General features: G+C 35.7%; 1 protein-coding gene and 1 long non-coding RNA gene across 2 annotated transcripts in view; one reads left to right on the forward strand and one right to left on the reverse strand.

Moving 5' to 3' along the window:
- LOC109483051 (deleted in malignant brain tumors 1 protein-like) overlaps positions 1 to 7599 on the forward strand; it is an 80169-nt gene that overhangs the window by 15143 nt on the left and 57427 nt on the right. The gene's annotated exons all lie outside the window — the stretch shown is intronic.
- On the reverse strand, positions 5612 to 7599 carry LOC109483129. The gene is made up of 2 exons (XR_002140994.1): positions 7523 to 7599; positions 5612 to 7389 (listed from the first exon to the last, which is right to left on the reverse strand). It is a non-coding gene; the product is annotated as an uncharacterized LOC109483129 (long non-coding RNA).

Raw genomic sequence — 7599 nt, forward strand, 5'->3', positions numbered from 1 at the left:
GGGGGGGGGGGTAAAATCCGCAGCCCGCGCGCAGAGAAAGTTTTGCATGCACTTAAAGTGCTACGGCGTGTCTGCATGCACCCAAATACGTTGGATTCCGTACGGAGGCAGTACTCGTCACTTTTTTTTTCATCTCTGCTCTTTATTGAGTATCGAATACATATGTACATAGATAGTAAACTGTTACATCAGATTCATCAATTTCTGTCTGTTTGTACAATGTTTAACTTAACTATCCTGACAAATTGTCTAATACCTTTATATATATTTCAGAATGGTATACAACTAACAAGGCTGATTTAGAAACTACAGAAAATATGCACATACCTTTTTCTCACAAATGCACATAGACTTATCAAATGTCACGAATTTCGATTTTGCACATAAATACTGTAACACTATATCAACTAAGATTCAGTTGAATTTAGAGCTAACTAAAGAAGGCATCAAATGTTTCCCAAACACGGAAATTAATGCCGTGAAAAGGACATATTTTCCACTTCACTTCTACTGAATTCTATTTTACTGGACACCTTTCTCAGCAATTCAGATAATTTTTGAAACGACAAATAAGTATCAAGTAAACATAACGTCAGCTGCATAAAGAGCCCCTCTTCCCGCGGGGCTTCTCCAGTTTACCTTTCTTTAAGGCTATGGAATATTCTACAGTTTGAATGAATTTAATATAACGAAGAAAGGAATCAAAGTTTAAAGAACTAGTTTTTCTACATCTAAATATATAAATTTTGGCAAGTAGGGTTATAAGATTTTCAATTGGGGGGGTTCCAAAGTGTAAATTCCCGAAAATAACTTTGAATCCATTTAAGAATAAATCTTTAGTTGTTTTATAGTGATACCAAGTTTTAATTTGGTCCCAAAAGAGATAACATTTGGACATTCCCAGAAAACATGCAGGTATGTTTCTTCCTCTTCATGGCAGAACGAGCACAAAGGGGTGTCTATACATTTCCAAATATATAGTAGTTTGTTTGTAGGTAGAAATTGATGTAAAAATTTATATTGGAAAAACCTGGTGGAAGAATCGATAGTACAATGTATTATAGATATGTAAACCTGTTTCCAGGGAATAGGGGTGTCAAAGAGGCACAGCCATTTTAGTTGTACATTATATGAAATATCAATCAAATTATGATGTAACAAGAAAAATTGTACACATCCTTATTAATCTTAACCTGTTTTAACCAATAGCTGTTTCGCTGCATTGGTTTACAGACGAAATCTGGCGCATTACCACATAAGATTGATTTCCATTTCTGCGGAATGGCAGAAATCAGCTGCATATATCTAAAATAATCTCAAATATTGCCATATTTTATTATAAATTCTTTAAATGTCATTAAAGTACCTAACTCATTTAATATATCATTTACAAAAACAATATTCCTCTTTCTGAATGTGCTCATAGAGACAGGTGCTCCATCAATAAGAATATTGTTGTTCATGAATAAAAGTTGTTGTTTAACATCTGCAGCACATGTGGGGGCCTTATATTGATGTTTATGGGTTCACCACAAAGTGGTGAAACCATATTGCTTTCTCTCATGATTCTCCTCCTTCCTCTCCTCCTACCATTTCTTTAAATGGATTCAGCTTCTTCATTTGGGGGCCTAAGGTCCTGAAATTTGGTATGGAGGTACAGTAGGCAAATACCCCCAGGCATTTTTTCATTTTTGTGATACAGGCTTTTAGAATGGTTTTATTTGAGTTTTTTGGCTGTGTTATAGCAAATGTATTACTGAGTTAGTGAGCAGTGTTATTAGATATGGGCATGAGTCATCACAATGGAATACCAATAGGCATGCAGCTTTCCTATATTCTCCTTGCTGATTGGCTGTTGGAATTTAACAGGCTTAACTTAATTAATACCTGCACAGAGCCATTCCATACTGACAGTATGTCTGTATTCAAGTGTTTTGGTAGGTATTTTAAGCTTTCCTGCTCCAGCATTGGAATGCGGGGCATGAACGCTTCTTTTTTTCTTGAAAATCAACAGTTTGCATTATGCAATTAAAAATCCTAACCAATAATGTAGGGAATAGCTATCCAACTGTTGTAGTCTTAGTTGTATGTTACTTCCTACTATAGTTATATCAATGTAAAGCATTGTTTTCCCTTGTGTTTCTCATTCTTTCCCTGCCATGTCGTAAAATGTAGTGAAGCCATTGCTGTATTTGCTCCAAAGCAAATGTCGGCCTTTCTAGTTAAACCATGCATCTAATATATCTGATAAGAAGTGGCTTAGTTTAAAATGGTGTATAGAACTTAATTGAAAGAAGGGGAATAGACTAGATCCCAACAAAGGATGCATTCTAATTAGCCAAGTAGTTGACCAATTTTCATTAAAATAAAGTTTTGGTATCCATGAGGCCTTAAAGGAGTACTAACCTCCAGAAGGGGGTGCTATATTTCGACAGGCATTTATTTTTGGAAGTGAAAACTATATATCATTTTACAGTATACAATTAAATGCCCATTTTGCGCGCAAGTCTTAAAACGCATCGAATCCAGGACAAACTCTCCAAATACCCTCAAAACTATCCCAGAATACATCACGCTACCCCATTGGTGTCTATGTTTTAAACAAAAAGTTACGTTACAGACCTCATTTCGGGGGCGATAAGAAAAATTCGTACCGTTTTGTGTTCTTTGGTATCTTACCAACCATTGCCCTTCTTGATGTCCTTATCGCCCCTCATTTATGCCGCAAATATTGACGATGAAAAAAAACGGCGTAATCTAATTATCCTTTCCATAAGTGGCGCAATCTAATTGTCTGTTCAAGTAATACTTACATGCAAATACGTTGAGAAAATCAAAACACGCAGGATGAAACTGGCGCCCACTGTATTCGACATCCTGATATCATAATATCCAAGCCACAGGTCAAGCAAAGTAAAGCAAGTAATTTTTCAATAATCAGCTTGTTAGTGTGCTTGTCTCCTACCGTTTTCACCAAAAAATGTTTATGTTGATCTGACGTGTATGAGTATTGCGTAAGCCAGAGTTCCCGGATGTATCAATTGTGGTTCAGCATGGGGGAAAATGATATTAATATCACTTTACAAACATGCGCCGCGCAAGTCGTACAAGCGAAATTATGTAAAAAGTCGGCTAGTTATGTATTCATTGCAGCATGATGTATCGGAAAATAGCACTTCCTTCTGGAGGTTAGTACTCCTTTAATAGTACAGGAAAAAGCATACAAATTTTTGAGATTCAAACCACCATTTTCCACGGAATTGTATATTGTTTTCCTACTAACTCTCTCAGGTCCTCCATTCCAGATAAATGAAAAAAATTTCCTCTCATATTGTTGAAAAAATTACTTGTCTGGGTTTTGGAGAACCTGAAAGAGGTATGTAAATTGCGAGGTAATCAATGAGTTGATAATTGTTACTTTTAGATAATTGTTACTTTTAAATAATTAAAGATAATCCCTTTACTCTCCAAGGGTATAGAAGTCTATCTAATTTAGCTAATCGGGGTTCAAAATTTAATTTAACAATGGTACCTAAATCCTGTGGGATATGAATACCTAAGATTTCAACATAACCATCAACCCACTGAAGGGGGAAGTGGGTAGGTAATCTAAAATTAGTATTTTTCAATGTTCCAATTCTAAGAATTTTACACTTTTCGAAATTCAAGGAGAGACCAGAAATAAAAGAAAATTTATCTAAATCATCTAGAAGGGCATAAAATGACGCTAATGTAGGGGCAAAGGGAAAATCAGTGTCATCAGCATATTGTGAAATTTTGGTTGACCTTCCAAAAACGGAGAGGCCAATCAAATCATTATTACAACGTACTTTAATAGCTAACATTTCTACTGCAATAATAAAAAGGTAGGGACTAAGGGGACAGCCTTGTCTAACTCCACGATATAATTTGAATGGGTCAGATATATATCCATTGTTTAAAACTGAACTTGTAATATTATTGTATAAAACTTTTACCCAAGATAAAAACTGGGGTCCGAAATTAAAGAAACGTAATGATTCGAAAATGAAATCCCGTCTTACGGTATCAAATGCTTTTTTTATAATCAGCAATAAAAATAAGTCCTGGTTTCTTTTCTTTTTCATAATATTCAATCAAATCTAGTATTCTTCTAACATTTTCACCAATAAATCTCCCCTGAATAAAACCGGTTTGATCTTTGTCAATGATTTTTGAAATAACAGATCTTACCCTGAGGGCAAGACATTTTGAAAGAATTCTAGCATCACAACATAATAAAGTTAACGGTCTCCAATTATCTAATAATGTTGGGTCCTTATCTTGGCCATTACCCCACTGTTTCAATGATAAAGAAATGATACCATGCCTTTGTGTGTTGGGGAGGAAACCTTTAGTCAAAGAATAATTAAAACACTCTAACATAGGAGCTTTAAAGACTGAGAAAAACTGTTTGTACACTTCTACAGGAATGCCATCCCGTCCAGGTGACTTTCCATTTGAGAAGGAGTTGATAGCATTAAGTAGTTCATCTTCTGTGATAAGGCCCTCACACGCCTGCATCTGCTGCTCTCTTATCATAATCTTCAGGAAAAAAGTATTGGAAATTTTCCGGGGTAAGGGGTATTGGGGGGTCTTTGAAAGAGTATAAGGAGGAATAAAATTCAGTTTGTTTTTCTAGAATTTCAGTAGGATTACACGTAAAAACGTTTTCGGAAACTCGTAGTTTTTGAATATTTTTTCGAGTGTAATTTCTATGTATTAAGTTCAAAAAATACTTCGTACACTTATCCCCCAACTCCATCCATTTTGCTCTTGATATTGTTATGAGTCCCCGTAAACGATAATGGTATAATAATTCTAATTATTTTTGTTTTTGATCAAGATCATCAAGGACTGAGTCTGGGGGAGAAGGTGTGTTGTCAAGCAGGATTTGAAGAGTTTTTATTTCATGGATTATTTTTTTTTCTTTAGACAAATGTTGCTTATTTTTCCAGCTTGAAAATTTAATGCAATATCCCCGAAAGAAACACTTGGCCGTTTCCCACACTACATGCGAATTTGCAGTACCACAGTTTATACGAAAAAATTCTCTCATCGCTTCTATGGTTTTGGTATGAAATGTCTTGTCTTCTAATAAAGATGAATTGAACTTCCAGGATCCCTTCCCCCTTGGAAAATCTGTAGTGACAAGTGATGAAGTAATTAATCTATGATCCGATCTAAAACTGTCCGCAATAGTGCATTTGTTAACCCTATTTGTCAATGAAAAGGCAATAAGGAAATAATCTATTCTACTTGCTTGGCGCCTACGACGCCAGGTGTATCTAATTAAGTCTGGATTTCTAAACCGCCATATGTCATATAGGTCAAATTTACACTTTAATTCAGAAATAGCTTCATATGCTTTTGGATGGTAGGTGGAGTTTGTAGATAATCTATCGACTAAGGGGTTTTGAACCGTGTTAAAATCACCAGTAACTAGAAAGGCCAACATTTGCTTCGGAGCAAATGTAGGAATTTCACTCCATACCCTTCCCCAAACAAAAATGAAAGATTTTTCAAGATTATTCACAAAATAAGCCATACTGCAATTATCTAATTGAGATCAAGGATACAAGGACAAGCAAACTTTTAATCTCGACAGCTTTATTCACAAAATTAGCACTTGACAATATATTGTCTCCCTTTTTTTTTTACAAAGATACACACAGATTTACTTTACACTTATATATTGCAGGCATCTAAATACAACTACTAAGGCCACAGCAAGTAAATTTTATGGATGACATCCGCACGCGCATTAATTTTCGCCTGATTTTGGAAAAAAAACAAGAAATTTTGTTGCCTTCTGACAGTGGTCAACATGCCGAAAATGGGCAAAGGTGTCTGTTGCCATGCAGGCAGGTGGATGGCAGATAACCATGAAGAGAGGAGACAAGAAAAGGCTCTGATTTAATGTTTTGTTTCTTACTTTGATGCAGTGATATGTGATGTTGACTGTGTATATGTGATGTTCCTACTGGATCAAAACCATTTGTACAATGATTGAGTCAAAATTTTACATTGTAGGAACCTTTTTTTTCGGCCCGCCTTGTTTTTTTCGCCCGCTCGCATTAGATTTGGAGTTTGCGGAGGATGTCATCCATAAAATTTACTTCTTGTGGCCTAATGACAAGAGTGTAACTACTCTGAAGCTCTAATTGCACAGAATTGGAGACTATACCGACATGATCTATATATACTTTGAAACCATACAAACAGATTGAATGAATAAACTACACACGACTTACAAATACTAGAAACCTGTACTTAGGCCACACCATTTTAATGTGTTGGTTCTCGGATTCGCCTCTTCATTATTTTGATTTGCAAAAAAAAAGATTCTGGTTCTGAATCAACTCAAAAATGCTCAATGCCCCCAACCAGTTGAGGAAAGTTCTTTTCTTCCTAGTTGTTATAGCTTTTCCTTCTATATGAATTCAGTGGTTTGATGAAAAGTTAAAAATTCATTGTTTGAATTTTAACCCAGCCTTCTGTGTTGACTTAATGGCTCCTATCGTAGCATTTGGGGCAAAATAGGGTGCCTACATCTGTTTTTATTTTTTTTATTTTGTTTCGCCGTCTCTTCATATTTTTTTCTAAGAAAATCTGAGAACCAACAAATTAAATTGGTGTGGCCTTATATATTGATTAAGCTATACTAGGCCAGTTTGATCTGATTTGATTATATGGATGTCAGCCTCTGCTGCAAGCCCTGTCTCTCTTCCTCTATCGACAAAGTTGGTAAATTTTACGACATAATCAATTTACGGAGTACGCTTGCTCAGTTTGCAGATGTTTTGTATGATTGTCGTAAACTTCTTTTGGGAATGAACGAAAACCGATGCACTAACAGATGTCATCCATATAATCAAATCAACATGGCCATATTTACACTCACATAAACTATGAAACCATACATTGAATAAGCTATACATTACTATGATTATCATAATGGTTACCTTTATTTCTAAAATCACACTAGTGAGCTAATAGAGTCAAAGAAAGCAAAAGTAAAGCAAATAGAATTTCTGTACAAGCTATAATAGTCCTTCATATGATTCGTTCAAACTAGGTTGTTTGCAAGCTACACGACCCCTAAAAACCTCTCGTTTATGAAGGCAAACAATTGGGGGACGTACACCAGAGAGTGTGCAAAACAACCAAACTTCTCTGGGATTTCTGACTTATTTCTGACTCTTGAAAAGATAACATTGCAAATCTTACATTTTCACACACTGTGTTTCTAGAATTGTTGCAGTCGGGTGATGTACATGTATATCCATCTGTGGATGGCTGGGTCCTACACTGTCTGGTCCCTCCATGGTCAGTTTCTCATGGATGGTTCTGCTCCCTGGTGGATCCCATCTGAAGGATAGAAGACAGGAGGGTAACATGTGCACAGTCTTTACTTTAAGACAACACCCTTTATCTACTGTCTATTTGTACCCATGTAGTTTAAATAGAAACCAATTCTACTAACTTCTTAGCACAAACTTACCTGCTGTATGTTCAGCGCACAATCTTCCAACTGCTTAAGTCTTGATCCTTGAAAAAAAGAAGAAAAAAAGAAATAGA

This window comes from Branchiostoma belcheri, unplaced genomic scaffold (genome assembly GCF_001625305.1).
Source record: "Branchiostoma belcheri isolate BF01 breed outbred unplaced genomic scaffold, Haploidv18h27 scaffold62, whole genome shotgun sequence".
Classification (NCBI taxonomy): Eukaryota; Metazoa; Chordata; class Leptocardii; order Amphioxiformes; family Branchiostomatidae; genus Branchiostoma; species Branchiostoma belcheri.